General features: G+C 36.9%; 2 pseudogenes; both read right to left on the bottom strand.

The window, feature by feature from the left end:
* Positions 1 to 1,647: 1,647 nt before the first annotated feature.
* LOC116245471 (uncharacterized) lies at positions 1,648 to 3,156 on the bottom strand (annotated as a pseudogene).
* Positions 3,157 to 8,862: 5,706 nt separating this feature from the next.
* On the bottom strand, positions 8,863 to 11,822 carry LOC116245472 (30S ribosomal protein S16-2, chloroplastic/mitochondrial-like; annotated as a pseudogene).
* Positions 11,823 to 16,718: the final 4,896 nt, after the last annotated feature.

A 16,718-nucleotide genomic window follows, 5' to 3' on the forward strand; every position in this document is an offset into this window, starting at 1 on the left:
CAATAGATAAGTCAAGCTACTTTGAGAAAAATTCTACTCAAACCATTAAAGACAAAGGTATAGATAAGCTTCAAAATTTCCAAATAAGAAATTCCATTAGCAAAAGGATTGCTGATACAACAAATGGTTACTTGTTGTCACTATTAAACACAAAAGAGTAAGCTAAATTTCTATCAATTGAAGCAGAATGTTTGCTTAAAGAGTGGTTGAACTTGGATTGTTTGCCTGGAGCAAAACAAGAGCTACTAAAGAATTTCATAATAAAGATTCTGAGGGTACTAAAGAACAATGAATCCATTCGATCAGAAACAGAATAGATCAGAAAACTGGAAAGATGAAGTAAATCTTCAAGTCAATTTACTCATTAGGGACATGTCACAAGTTTTTGTTTACACCCTTGAGCTCAAAAAAATTGCTCATTCCTATATACTTTGTGTTGTTTTATGAATTTCCATTTTAAAATGCATTTTGCTTGTACCAGTCTGCACATGTATGCATGTGATACAAAGATTTTATAGGAATTTTATATATGCTATTAAATGCCCCTTCGAAGACTCACCTACTCACTCCTATTGTGATGATCATGAAAACCTGCTAAATCAACACTTGTTCACAGATTTTAAAGTAAATGTTCAACTCATCAGCTGGTGTCCAGTCCATCAATAGAATGAATTCTAGCATTATTTTGTTCATGTTAGCTATACATTTCAAGTAACTTGGGAAATATTTGAATCAAGAGTTTTACAGTCATATCTCTGTGACTGACGACTTAACTTTTCAGTTTCTCCTGCAAGGCTGCAACCTTTATCCATAGCATAAAAATCTCGCCAGTACTACTGTGTTTTAACAACATTCCAGTGAAATTCAAGTCACATTAGATGCCACGAGAAGGTTGCACGTCACCACCCTCTGCATGACTGATAAACTATGGTGCTAGATAATCTTGAACCATGCCATCAACAAACCTTCGCTTAGGCCAAAATTCCAACGAGGAAATATAAGAATATGTAGCTAGATTCTAGAACTATTGCAATATATGAACATACAGAAGCACAAAGAAGTGTTTAGCATATCCATTCTTAACGGCCTCAAACTTTCCCAGAGGAAACAATGCAGTTCAACAACATAATCAAAGTTAACCCTTCCATGTTTAGTCATACCCCAATGGCTAAGCCGTGATGCAATCAAGGTGACCCCTCAGAGTGATAGTTTTGCCACCATCATTGGGAATTTGCTCAACAACCTTATCGTCAAATGTCTGAGTGACGGTGACACGACGACACCCCTCCGAAGTATGCCCAATGTTGACATTACTGCACGACTCTGAGTTTAGGCCTGAACCATCGACCAAGGCAACTTGATCAACCTTATCTAGCATTGACCCTTTATCCCTCTGCTGGGAGGAATTAGAACATCTATGTACAGAATAGAGATGAGCAAGCACCAAGCACCATTCAACTTTCTCATGTTGAAATTGCACTTGCAATTCATCAGAACCACATCCGTAGGTAATGGCCTTAAGGCCTTTCCAGACATCACTCATTTGAGGGCGTGTATCCACGTCAAGATCCAAGCATTTTGAAAGAACATTATGCAACTCTTCAAATTTTGCACCAAATATAGGTGCCATATCAGCTACCTTTCTCTTTATATACAACTCATATAATCACCTACACCGACACCAATGCTTTCTCTGCTTTCTGCGAAGCAATAACCATAATAGCCAGAGAGAAACTCGTCAACAAATGGGTCTTCGAGAATCAGCTTAATTAACATACACGCCAATGACCATACATCGGATTTACAAGAAAAGGAAGCTTCCAACTCAAATTTGGCATCAGAGTGATTCAAATTTGTTGTTGATGAACCAGCGCCTAAGTTCTCACTGTACAGCCTCTTGAAAGCCTCTGGGCTGATAAATATTTGTTTTGAAACTAAATCGTCAAATTCATCTTCTTCGCTTCGATCTACCATGGAGCCAAGGAAGGCCTCCTGAATTCTTTTTTTTTCCAGAAGACTGTTGCTTAGATCGATTAAGACGTGCCCGTATTCATCAAAACCAAAGCAAACAGGGCTCAGAAACCCAAGAACTATGCCTTGTGAGTGCAAGACCATGACAGCTTCACAAATCTCCAATGCCAAACTTGAGAACCTGACATAACATCTCTTGAATCAGGCGAACATCCAATAGGTTTCACCAAACACCCACCTCTCAATCCATCTAAAATTGACCGATTTTCCAGACGAAATCTCTCAAACACCAGGAAAACTCGCCCGTCGGAATTCATCACAAGCCATAAAGCTTACAAACCCTTCGACCCATCGCTGATGCTTTCAACAGAAACGTCAATTCGTCCTTCTCAAACCTACTGAGACCATCCAAAATCTTCAAAATTCTCAAACCATAGGTAAGCCTAATCACAGAACCAGATGAACCACCATCACCAATGAGAAGCGGCAGCAAACCAACATTCTGGTTCTTCCTTAAACATGACCAAGACGAGGACGCCACCCCAAGGAAATATCAGAGTCCCCTTTCTCATCCAAGACCTGAATGACATCACTGGGAACGGTCAAATCCTTCCAACTTCTGCAACTTCTATCTGTGGGGAGCCCAAACAAGGAACCATCTGATGAATTCTTGATAGAACTCGAAGGTGGTGCTCTCTGGGCTGTCTTCTGTGAGGTGCTATGAGGGATTAACCTCAGGAGATCGATGTTCTTGGGCAATCCAGAGGGCCCCTGAGCGGGGAACTTCGCAACCTGATTGCACTCTGGGCACTTGATGCTGTTGGGGAGGTAGGGGGAAGCTGCTGGAGGCAGGGCTCGCAGATGGTGTGGCCGCAGGAGAGCACCCTTGGAACGGCCTCCTCCCCGTTGTACACCAGAAGGCAAACGGGGCACTCGGGGACCTCCATGGCGGGCCTTCTTCCATTCGACGGCCTCTAGTCTTCTGCCATCTCCTACTTAGAAGGTGAAGGGGTTTCGTTCACACAACAACCCCTCTGTGCAAACCGCTGACTGGAGACACTACATGGCAGCGTTGAAACTCAGAAACGATGTCAAAGCGACGACCTTTTGATGGTGTTCCTTCTATATAGAGTTTGACAGGCAGAGACATTCTTCCACACTCTTGCGCCTGAAGGGGAGAAGGATGCACGGTTGCCTGAATAAGTCTTCCAAGGTGAACAGCACCGACCACTTTTCTGAAAATGTTGATCTTTGAGCCTAAGTAAATTATCTGATGATCCATCCTCGCCGTAGGTTGCAGCTAATATCTGGTAACTTTAAAATAATTTTTTAATTTATTTTACTTGTATATCAAAGCATCCATATTCGTACTTACATCCTTCACGCTTAGGATGGAAAGGTATCTAACGCAACTACATATTGCTCTATTTTAGCTGTTCATTAGTTACGTATTTTTAAAATATCCCCGAATTTAGTACTTAATTTTTAATCCAAACTTTTGATTCAAAACTCTTTTTGAAAGTTGAATGTGTTTGCACATCACACATTTTATGCATATAAATGTAGAGATATCCTTGTCCAGATTTTAATTACATGATGCCTGCAGCACGACCAATATCACTACGCCATCACGACAAGACAACTTGAATGAACTAAACATTTTTGATGTGTTAGGAACCAGTATCATCATATTTTATTAAGAAGAAAGTATCAAACATCTTCATGATACAACAGAACCATGATCGGTTTTAGGAAAAACCCATCCAACAATCTCATGTTACAGCAAAAACATTATCATCCTATTCAAAATGAGGGTATTTTTGAAAAAAAAAAGATATTTCAACAAAATCAAAGACTTTTTGCGAAATTTAAGGATATCTTGAAAAAGTTGAGCATTTTGAGAATTTTGAAAAAGAAATCGTGGGTATTTTAAAAAATTACCATGATGCCTCAATCCTTGGGCCTGATAGGAGTCCTTGACTTGGATTTGGATCTGAAACCCAGCCCAAATATTAAGGCATGCCAATATTGGAATTTTGGAGTCTGAAATGGATTCATGCAATGGATATGGATCTTGATTATGGACTTGGATATGAAAAAAGGATCATGAACTCGTTGTTGTAATTGGATCTGGATCAAAACCTCAGAATGGATCTAAAATAACATATTTTGAATTCGAGTCTGGATATCATATTTGAGCCTGGCTCTCATTTTTTTAATTTGGATCAATATAAAAAACAGAATTGGATCTAGTTTTAGATCAGGACTAAAGATTTGGATCTTTTGTCTAGATGATATTGAGATTGGATCTAAATCTCAGATTTGGATCAAATGGCTCCAGAATTGGGATTTGGATCTAGTTCAGATCTGTAATTACGTTTTGGATATGGGTTGGATTCGAAATCCTGTTTTGGATTTGGATCTAATGGTGGGATTGGACCTTTGAATCTAAAGATTGAATTTGGATCCACATTTGATTCTAAGGTTTGGTTTTGAATATAAACTTGAGATTTGATCTGGCTGTAGGGTTTGTTTTGGATATGGATTTGGGATTTGGATCCATATCTTGATCTAAATATCTGTTTTGGTCTCTGAATGAGTTTTTCAATTGGATCCATATCAGAACTTGGATATGAATTATGAAGTCTAAATTGGGGTTGTACAATATTATATCCAAATGTCTCCTTTTCGAGTGTGAATTTCTGAATGGTTGTGTCAAGCTAGCCATTCAGAAGGCTTGCACTCTCAAATCTGTCCATCAGGTACGAGTTTGGAAACTTTAGGAACAATAATGACTCAAAATTGGCTTGGTCTTGCAAGAATTTACTGAAGGCTTAAGCTTCTGGCGAGAACGCTGATCAACTAGCTGAGCGGTTCTTGACTCAAGCAAGGCCTTCATAGATTGAAACTTGAACCAGTATTTACCTGGACGTAAATGGCTTAAACCTTTCTTTCTCTTTTCCCGTTCATGTTAATTGGTTTTTATTACTTGTCAGACTCCTAGTTTGATTACTGTTTGCTTGTTTTTCAAACAGAAAGCACCTGGGGATGCTTTGTTCAAAATTCTGAGCTGGAGATTATGTTTGATCAGGATTTTTCAAGACTATATCCAGAGAAGGCAGTTACTGTCAGGCAATGCTGCTGCGGATGTTGCTGCTTTGGTGCCTCAAGTACCAAGAAACTCAATATAGACAAGACAAATTTTTTGTATTTGTTGATTTGACAGACACTATCTTGCTTGCTTTGTTAAATATGATGGATTGGATGTGGTGAATAACCTTCAGTCCATCCTGGGGAAGGTAGCGAGTTATTGACTTTCCAGTCCTGACTGCTGGCTGTCATTAAGAAGTTTGACTTATCAGAAGCATGTTTGGAAGATTGTCTTGTTTCTCCTTCATGCTTTTCTCACCCATTTTTTGAAGAATGCACAGTTGTGGACTGTCGGTTTTGAGGCCAAATCTTCTTAGTTCTATATCGGTCACTTTCTGTTCAATTCTGTTTCAGAAATGAGTGAACTTTCGACACCATTCTTACATGTGCTTTATGTTGACGTACAATATTTCGTTAATTGAGGAAGCTCCATTGGAACCATTTCCATGACAGGTTTTACCTCTGTATCTTCACGGAGAATTTTGTGGAAATGAATGACAGATTTCTAGATAGCAGTCCTTATCTTTTTACGAATCAAGCATTGCAAAATGCGGCTGGTGATAGTTTGTCAGGAAGTTTGGGAAAGGTCACTAGTCTGGACGAGACTGATCCTGATGTGAGGACTATCAAATTAGCATGTTCTGCATATGAAGCAGAAGTAGAACTTGGAATTATTTTGATTTATGGAACATGACGCTTATTGCATATTTGTTGCTTTAATGACAGGAGCAGGCACATGATAGCCATGGCGGACTTTTTTTCTACTTCGCCTCCCATTGGATCTCTGACAAGCTTGCCTTCAGTTATTGAAACATCTTTCATTATACCACTTGTTGTCAGTTGGTTGCTCATCATTGTATTGTCATCTGGTAGATCTTTTTAAAATAATCCCCTTGATTCTAATGAGGTCTGCGATTTTCAGTTTGGAATAACAAGATCTTATTGTGGAAATTTATTTCAGCATTTACTGTTTCCATGTTGCTTCAACTGCGATCTTCTTTGCTAGGCACTGAAAATGCCAATTCCTGTCTTCAGAAACTGTTGAACTTCCCCAGAATGTAGATGTCAAGGACTGTTGAAAAGGCACGATCACTACAGGTTCTTGCTTTTGACACTAGTATTTCTGCGGACGAATCACTTGCTGCAACAAGTTCACAGCAACCTCCCATTTTGACCTTACAAAAGCGACTGGAAGAGACACTGGTTCTAAAGCAGACACCCTGAACACCAGCAACGCAGTTACTGAAAAACTACTTCCCTCTAAACCTCGCAAATTATGGACTAAATTCCATCGGTTTTGGAGTTTGGACGAAACAGGGATGAGGGAAGACCAATAAAGGAGATGATGCTGACCAAAGAAGACACAAAGCCCAAGGTGTGCTCAGAGACCACCCTGGTTCAGTAACTGCAGATGGGCGTCACGCTTGCTTCCTACCTAGAACTGGAAGAGATGATGCAGAAAAAATTTTAGGGGCACTTTAAGAAGTCTTGGAAGTCAATGATTGAAAATATTCTGGCATTTTTTTAGACTTCAACTGTAATGTAATATATTATTTGTTAATCACATTGTAATTTTGTGGATGTGCATCCTCCAAATAAAGCGTAAGAGGAAGCTATAAGATCTGCAAGTGTAGAGAAGACCTTGATCAATATGATGGTGTAGAGAACCTACTTTCTTTGGAACCTATAAGATCTGCAAGTGTGAGCAAGGCCTTGATCTATATGTGTGTAGAAACCAGACACTGGATCTACAAGCAATTTATCTGATCTGTAAGCTACTCAAGGTTCTCTTCTACGAATCAATATAGTTCTGGCTGTTTAACTTGGTAGTCATCTTTTTTCATCTAACGATTGAAAGAATTACCTCAGCGACTTGAACATAGATTTACTGATTAAAGAAGCCTCTAGCCTCCGTTTTTATGTGACGATGATATTTCGTTCGTATTATTGTGCTGCAACAGATCTTCTGTATTCTCACTGTCTACTACACATGTAGAGCAGTGAATTCAACATCTTCAGTGTCCAAAGCGCCAGGTTTGCATACCAAGCTGGGGATGTAAAGTGAGAAAACCCCGTGTAGCCATGCAGAGGCTTCTGTTCAATTGGTCATATGCAAGAGAATACATATACCGTGTCAGAGTTTGCATGCAGGACAGACATTCTTGCATGCCCAGAAATTGCACTCCTGTCGCCTGACATCAAAATAAGAGCAGTGCTGTGCTTTCATACCAGGAATGACAAAATGAAATTGATTTGAAAGGTCCTCTCATTACCTTTTTCCCTGTGCAATTAGATGAACAATGAAAGAAGATGGAGAACAGCGGATACAAACCGAAGTAAGTGATTGTTACACCCAATTCGATCAAATATTTTATTTGGCTAAAGTATAAAGATGGTTAACACGGACTGTTAACACCTTTTTAATGTCGATCCCACTTGACCGAGGCCGACTGTACCTTTGACTCAACCGGCACGTGTGAGGGTTAATCTAGGTTCGTATGCTTCCCTTGCAAGTATACATCAGATAGCCTACCTGCATTTTCCTTGGACCAGGCCAACATCATCTTCGAAATGTAGAAGAGCCTCTTGATTACGATTACGAATATATATGGCCACAAAGTGTAAAGTTTACAGATCCAACATTACTTGAACAGTTTCTTGAGAACATAGTGTTTGTCTTGGCACTTCCATGTCCCTCTTCACATCTGCATATACATCTCTCTCTCTCTCTCTCTCGATTGGTAAGAAGGCTCACCAGACACCAACCTGACAACGGGATAATTCGATCGGCCTCCTTAGAAACCAATCTGGAGGTTCATCCTTCTAGATTCTTCCCCAACAGGCCAACAGTGCGACCCAGCAGAAAACTAGCAGCAACTTGGCCTTCAATGCAAACTGCAAATGAGAATTACGACCCACGACCATTAATTATTTTTAGTATGCTGTCTATCGTCGACGTTTCTGGTCAAGGAAATCTGACGCTTCAGATCACAGTCACTTTAACACTTTCACTCAATGTTGTAATGGCTTTAACATATGCAATAACGTAATGTAACGTATTGTATTTTAAAAAAAATATAATTAGAAAAAAATAATAAGTCTCAAAAATATAAAAATCAATAAAAATTATTGTATTGTACTTATATCGTATCGTAACCATATCATACGATACGGTGCCTGTATCGTAACTGTACGATACAGGTGCTATCGTATCGCATTTTTGAAACGTGACAATATGTATTGTACGATGCGGCCCTGTATTATATGATACATACAACACTGTTTCACCTGTAATCAACGGCTCATCCATCAAGAGGCATCCTACCAAGAGAAAATAGCCATATATGGTTTCTTGCATATAGACAGCAACCCACCGTAACTTCCACGCAGATACCAAAAGGAATTGCATCCAACCTTCTCCGGCTGCAGGCAACCAATCAAGGGAAACTTGAGTATAAATAGCACCAACCAACAGAATTGGCTAGCCAACATCATTTAAAACTTAGACTGGAGATTACATTCTCAAAGGCTATTGGTTCCTGATTAGTCAAATACTCGTTCCTGCCACCTGAAAGGATAACGGCCATAACAGACCCCTGCCATCTCTCTCTCTCTCTCTCTCTCATGTACACACATTCATACAATCCAACTAGGATGCATTCTGATTATTATTAAGGCCAAAATCTTCTAGTAATTAAAATTTTGTCCATATGTTGTATTTCTCACTACAAAAGATATCTTTCAAGAGGTTGCTGCTTCATCTTCAACTTCATCTTCCTTGACATCACCTTCTGGCTGACCACTAGGAAGAGGGCGGCCGCTTAAAGGATCAATTACACGAGGATCACGAGGCCCACCTTACGTGACATTGCTAGCATAGGAGGTGGCGGCAGAAGCCCGCCCGGAAAAGAATTCGTTGAACCGGTTCAGAGGGCTGAGCACCAACGGACAACCAGTATCTGAATAATGAAATAGTGCTAAGTTACTAACATCAACAAAAACAAAAGGGTCTTTAGGCTATATAAGAGGAGAGTTTGCATCACACTTGAATGTGTGCCTGTGCACACTCACATGCATGCATAGATGCACAAAATTCTCATCATCGTAAGACAAAGCAGATGAATCAGACAAACAGGACGTATTGCATCCCCCCCCCCCCCCCCCAAAAAAAAAAAAGAAAAAGAAAAAATCAAATTTTCAGCATAGATCTGCATCTTGTCAAACCAATTAACAAAAACGAAGCGGCAAATGCAACATTGTGTGACAAACAAGCATGTAGATGAAAGATAAGAAAAAAAAAGGAATTGTCATATAGAGGATCAATGGCAAGTTACCTGCCAAATTTACTTTCTCCCATTTCTCCTCATGAAAGAAGCCAAGATGGAATATGTAAACAATCTTAACCTTGCTTCGATTGTTGAAACTGTTAATAGCTCTAGAGCATCTAGGAATCAGCAATATGATGCTAGCATGGTTGAGAGCTCTCTTCACACTACAGAAGCGATATATAAATTATGAACCTTTAATTTCTCTAGAAGTATAAGTAAGATATCATGTGGTTGCCTATTAACTCCTTAAATCCTCTTCCCAAAGACAGACTCATTTCTCCAACAAGCAAACCCCTAAGGATGCTCTTCCATCTTGATGACAAAGTTGTTCTTATTTTTACAAATTGGACTTGAGATTAATGATCACAAGTAGTCATAGTTTTCATAAAAATAACAGCATGTCTGATCTCACCTTGCATATACTGGGGATATCACATGTCTTGAAGCACACAAGTACTTTTTACTTCAAATTTCTGGAATTAGAGCAGCCCACTGGCAGCATCCTCATTCTCTATTTTTCAGGAAGAAAACAGATTCTAGGTCTGTAGCAATATGGAATCATTCAAGTGCATTGCTACATGACTAAGACAACATATTAATAATCAAAGCAAAGAGCTTCCTATTACAAATTACAACTTGATACTGGATTCACATCCAGCAGAAGGAAAACATCACTTCAGGGAGTCCTTGTTTAACCTTTGCCTAGCGATACATGAGAAAAAACTACCCAAATACTTACCAAGACGAGCATTACATAACAGATTCAGCATGCACACTTACAAGAAGAGGTAAACTAGATTCGGCACGTGATGCAGTTTCAGGTAGAAGACACTTTATCATGCAGTAACAAACATACAGAGATATGCAAATACCCATGGCTACTTACCAAGACAAGCATTACAATAACAGATTCAGCATGCACACTTACAAGAAAGAGGTAAACTAGATTCGGCAAGTGATGCAGTTTCAGGTAGAAGACACTTTATCATGCAGTAACAAACATACAGAGGTATGCAATACCCATGGCTACTTACCAAGACAAGCATTACAATAACAGATTCAGCATGCATACTTACAAGAAAGAGGTAAACTAGATTCGGCACGTGATGCAGTTTCAGGTAGAAGACACTTTATCATGCAGTAACAAACATACAGAGGTATACAAATACCATGGCTACTTACCAAGACAGCATTACAATAACAGATTCAGCATGCACACTTACAAGAAAGAGGTAACTAGATTCAGCACGTGATGCAGTTTCAGTAGAAGACACTTTATCATGCAGTAACAAAAATACAGAGGTATGCAAATACCCATGGAAGTTTTCTATTCTTCAATGCCAACTTTATCCTTACCAACAAGGAAACAATGTAATGTTGAGACGACCCACAGGCCATAACTTTACGGCGTGAAGAAAAGCGAAAACAGTTAAAGAGTGAGTTGCTAAACAAAGATAATCTTTACTAAACATGGGATCGAGTAGCATTTGTCTCTTAATTAAGAAAACTGCAATAGAAAATCATATATTGCACCAAATATTTACTTTTTGCATCAAATCAAGATTAATTTCCTCTAAATCTTAATGCTGTTTCCAGATAACACCATTAAACTTTTCTACTCGACAATTCGAAGTATAACTCTTCAACGACCGATCAATCGCCAGAAAATAACACAACTTAAAAGAGGAAATGTTCACAGAAACAAGAATGCTGGTGAGAGGAGACTCACTTGACTCTATCGAAATTCAAACCCATGCGCTTCCCACCATCCTGTCCTGCACAACTCACAAATTGAACCTCTCAATACCGTTTCTAGAGATCGAGTAGGACAATTTGAGTAACCCGAAAAGTAAAGAAGACAGTTACCAGGCAGAGGATTGTAATAACCCAACACTTCAAGGTGCTTCCGTCTCTTGGGCACCTGCTATCGGCTGCCATCACCCTGTAGAACGGCCGGTTTTTACACCCAAACCGCGACAATCTAATCCTAACAACCATCGTTGCTTTCTGGAAACAGGTTCTTTTCCAGTTTGGCAAAGATGGGTAGCGGCTAAAAATCAGATCACAAAGATTAGTAGCAACTAAAATCAAGATCACAGCGTAGGGATCAGAGAAACAGAGGGATTCAGAAAGAATGTAGCAGTTGCCGTGTACCACCTTCGTCCGCTAGGGCCCAAAAGGATCGTAAGTGAAAGGGTAGACTTGCAAAATGTTTATCGGAAAAATATTGCTATAAACAATCCGTTAAATACTATCAAGAAAATCTCCTTTCGGCAATTGAAAATAAGTTTTCAATAAAACATCGATTAAGGAAAGAGAGTTCGAACCATATCTTTTACCGCTTCAAGATGTGATGCGGTGATAGTTTGCGATATTTGAAGTTTACTTACAAATACCGATCTTAAATTTTTGCCGGCGAAGTATTTATCGAGAATTTTTTGGTAAATTGTTTTTATTTAATCTTAAAAAAAACGTGAAGAATAAAAATAACAATCAAAACATAGGAACTAATAAAAGATAAAAAATGTGCAGTTCAATATAAAAGTAATAAAGTAATAAGTGTTGTATTGCATTTAGATCATGTTAAGAAACAGAAGAAATAAAACAATGAACAAAATTTAAAAATAAAGCAAATAAAAAAATCGCTAAAATTGTGATGTAATCACGGTAAATTGATTTTCATTATCAAGATCTTTCCTTTTTCGTCAACATCGCAACTTTTCAAATACAAATATTTTTGGCTATGCAGTTTGATCCTTTGATATTAATGCAATTTAATTTCTATAGGTCGAGAATTTCATGGGAGATACACCATTCTAAATCTACGATACTTGAGGATAAGCACCGGGTGGGAGAGCTGATTGGGTTGGGTTTGGACACTATAACTCCATCCAGTAGGGCGAAGCAAGGATTTTTTTTATGGGCGGGCCAAACGGTCCAACGAACTATAATACATTAATATATATATATATATATGATCACAACTTTAGATAATATTTGCAATCACAATATAGTAGAAGTGAATATATGTTGTATATAATTGCTCACGTCATGAATGTGAAGCCGATCTGTCCTACGACATATTTATAATTGTTTGTATCATTAGCACAAAGTACGATCTGTCCTTAAGATAAAATACTCTACTTCTTTACAGCGACGTAAGTGTAAGCAGTAAGCATAAGGTGGATATAGAAATATCACAACTCAAATATATCAAATAAATACATATATAACTTCAAACCAAAAATAAATGTTACTTACCTAAAACAAAGTTTTGTATTCTTTCTATATAACACAATCAGTTTATGTGTCTATTTTTATTGAAATAGTTACATATATTTTCATTCACTTGCACAATAAAATGTAAACAAAACTACGTCATTTATTATTGAACTAATAATGACTCAAACAACATTACTATAAAAAGATGCACAAAATACTTTACCTATTTGCAATTATGCTATAGGATTTTTTATCTTGTAAAAACCATCTATAATCATTGAAATTAAACATTTGAGTAATTTCTTTCTCAATATATAAAGTAAACAATCTGCAAGAATTAATCATCTATTTGTTATGCAACATTGTTTTAATAAGTTTTATAGCAGAAAATGCCTTTTCTATGGTTGTAATGGAGACATGAAGCGTTTATAGACTAGCACCTGTATATATCAGGATATCCTTCATTTTTTTTTCAACGTACCATTGCTTGACATAGTTCTGATAGTGATCCACAGTTTGTAAACTTGGATGATAACAAATATCATTCTTACATGTTTCAACTGATAATTTAACTCATAAATCACAGTCTAGAAAACTTCAAGATAAAATTCTCTGCAGAGTGTATGCATATTGTGTATTAAACGACTTATATTGATATCTAGGGTCGAATGTCGACATCAAACAAAATATTTCTATAGAATTCTCGTTAAATCTACTGTTTAACTTTACTAGCTGAGAATCAATGGCAACAATAAAAATATCAACATGAATAATGATGTCTCACAATAATAAATTATGTTCACGACGAGACATGATATTCTGACAAAATATTGAGCATCCATATCTGGAATAGGGATTCATGTGTCATACAAAATGCTTCGACATTATCTATAAATGAATCCAACCATTTTCATAGTTCTTGTATGAACTTTTTTTTAATAATAAACCATAACCATTGCATTTAAAATGTTTGTCTTTGTTTTTGTAATGACTCACAGAGTATTACTTTGTCCCAAATTTCTTGTACAAAATGTCAAATAAATACAAAGTCAAATGATGTGATCATGTCATAAGCTGAAGACTTTCACTTTGTATTTGATATGTTGATTTATTGTTTCTTATTTTGTTCAATACTATACATATTGCATCGAACATTGATTAAGTCCTCTTCTAGTATCACACCGCTGTAGTGATCCAATTTGATTAAGTCATCTTCTTGTTTCAAGTTCATCTATAGCAATTCTAAATGCAATTTCATTTGTTTGAACTTCATGTAATTCATCATTACAACATTAATGACATATATTAATTGTTCAAAAAATTTATGAACATAGACAATTTCTTTTGAAGCTACAACAAGTACAAGTTGTAGTCCATGAGCAAAACAATGAACATAATATGCATAAGGATATTTCATCAAATTAATGCTTGTAATCCTTCTATTCACCTCGCATATTACTAATACCATCGTATCATTGACCATGTATATCTTGAATGTTAAGATTATGTTGAGACAACAAAGTAGAAATTACATTATTCAAGTAATTGTTGTAATATCCTTTACATAGACAACATCTAAAAATTGCTCTTGAATTTGACCTTGCTTATTAACAAATCTAAGAATAACAGTCATTTGCTCTCTCTTAGACTCGTCTCGAGTTTTATCAATAATAATACAATATTTAGCATCAACAATTTTTTCTATAATTTTAACTTTCACTTTACTTGCAAAAACATGTAATATTTCTTTTTGAACGGTTGGTGATGTATATTTAACATTCTTTAAAGCATTATCCAAGACAACTTGTGCAACTCTATCATTATAACTAGCTAAAGTTTTAATGAACTCAATAAAGTTACATTGATTCAATGAACTTGAACTTTCATCTTAGCCTCTAAAAGCACAAGTTTGAAATGCTAACCAACGAACTACGTCTACAGATGCCTTCAATCTTAAGCGGTTGTTGTGAACAAGATCTGAACTTTGCTTTTCAATCATTTTATATATGTTGACTTTGACGACTTAATACATTAAATGCTCACACGTTCATATTATGAGGAGAACTTTGACTTGTCCATTCAAGACTACTAAATGCACATGTTTTCTCTCTACCACCTACCCCCTTCTAAACGCTGAATTCTTCAGTAATAAATAGACTATCATTTGAATCTGAAGTACTGAAAAGATAACATGGCAAATAATATGCACTATCTATCATGAGAGAATATTCTAACTATGAAAATTTTTAAAACCAAGAAGATTGAAATTTACGAGGATGATTTGAAGAATCTGACACTGGATATCTATGACACTTGTGCTGATATGACCCATAATTAATATATGTTCGCCTAACTTCATCTCTCTCATTTACTGATATCTTCCATATAGGATGTCGCAACCATGAATCACGTATGATGCTTTTTGCAATTTCAATTTTTGAATACATAAAAGGTGGAGAATCTGAGTAAAAAAGAACAACATCAAGAGCTTTCGGACTAGAACAACCAACATTTTGGTTTTCTCCCTCTTGGTTTTCTTTCCCTTGGTTTTCTTCCTCCTAAACAATAACTTGGTTTTTTTTCCTAAAATAATTTTGAATATTTTTCATCATCTTCTAAATAAGATAACACAAAAAATCTGAAATTTAAAATAAACAATAAGATTTAAACATATCGAAGTAATGGAACTCAAAACATATCACAAACAAAAAAGGCATAGTCACATAGATGATAGATTACACAAGCATTGTAAAATAAAAATGTAAGTGTTGAAAGGAAGTTAACGCTTTTGTTGTCTTTATTTACGACTGTCTTTGCATTGAACATGTGTGCCAACATCAAGCGCCGTTTTTGCTTTACGCGATCACTACTGCATGCAGTAGCACATTGCACGCGTTTGCGCAACAGCGCCCAGGCAGGGGCCTGCAACAATGCAGGCCCGCCCCCTTTTCTTGCAAAAACCGCCTCTTTTGGTTTCTTTGGGTGGGCAATAGCCCTGCACACACCTCAAAAGGGTGTTTGCAGGGTTAATAGCCAATCCCTCTTAGTCAAAACCTATTTTTTAGAAAAAAAATTGAAAATAATTCAAAATTATTTGAAATTTAGATGAAAATATTGTGAAATTAAAAAAAATTCAATTTTTGAGTTTTGGCTCCAAAAATCTCTATAAATACCCCCACAATCCTCCCTCTTGAGTTCAGGCTAACCCTTGGGGGATTTCTAATGCTCCATCACTTGAAGATTTGCCTCTCTCTCCATTTCTCTCTTCTTTTCCAACTTTAGGAGCAAACATCTCCAAGTTCAAACTTCTCAAGGGAGCACAAAAAACCTTTTAGAGGAATCATTTGATCATTTTGGGAGCTTCATTCGAGGTGATCCTTGAATCATTCAAAGGAGGAGGCTCATCCATATCCGAGGTATGTAATCATCCATTTTAATTTCCTCTTTTTCTCTCACCACCTCTCCATAGCCGTGCAAGAAAGCTCAAATGATTTTTTGTCTGGAATCAAGAGCTATATCTTGAGTGCACTGAGAGTACAAGCAAGGCGGAATAAATTACATTTCTTCATTTTATCTCCAAAAAATATGCTTGCTATATTGTCTTACTCCTCATATATGTTTGAAATGATGTTCATGCATGATATTCTATTTTTTTTTAATTAATGGGCAAATGCATGGTGAGAATGAGTGTTTGGGGTTGGGATTTCGTCATTCTTGTGTTAATTTTTGAGGTTGAGACTTGTCCAATCTGGAAAAGCCATTCACAAATTTGTACATGTTAAAGTGCATTTTCATGTCATTTCACGCTTAGTTTATTTCTTAATCACCCGATTAGGGACCCCAATGAGTGTTTTCCTATGTTGCTTTTCATTTCATGAATATTTTATTTTCTTTCATACCTAATGGTGGAAGAAATGTATTTTCTTGAAGCAAACAATATGATTTTATATTCATATTTGGAAGCATATTTTACAAAAGATTTTCAAAACGAAATATTCCCTCTAATGCGGTCTTGGAGACTTAACTTACGTTCTTGCATGAGCCCAA

The sequence above is a fragment of the Nymphaea colorata genome, unplaced genomic scaffold (genome assembly GCF_008831285.2).
Source record: "Nymphaea colorata isolate Beijing-Zhang1983 unplaced genomic scaffold, ASM883128v2 scaffold0679, whole genome shotgun sequence".
NCBI lineage: Eukaryota > Viridiplantae > Streptophyta > Magnoliopsida > Nymphaeales > Nymphaeaceae > Nymphaea > Nymphaea colorata.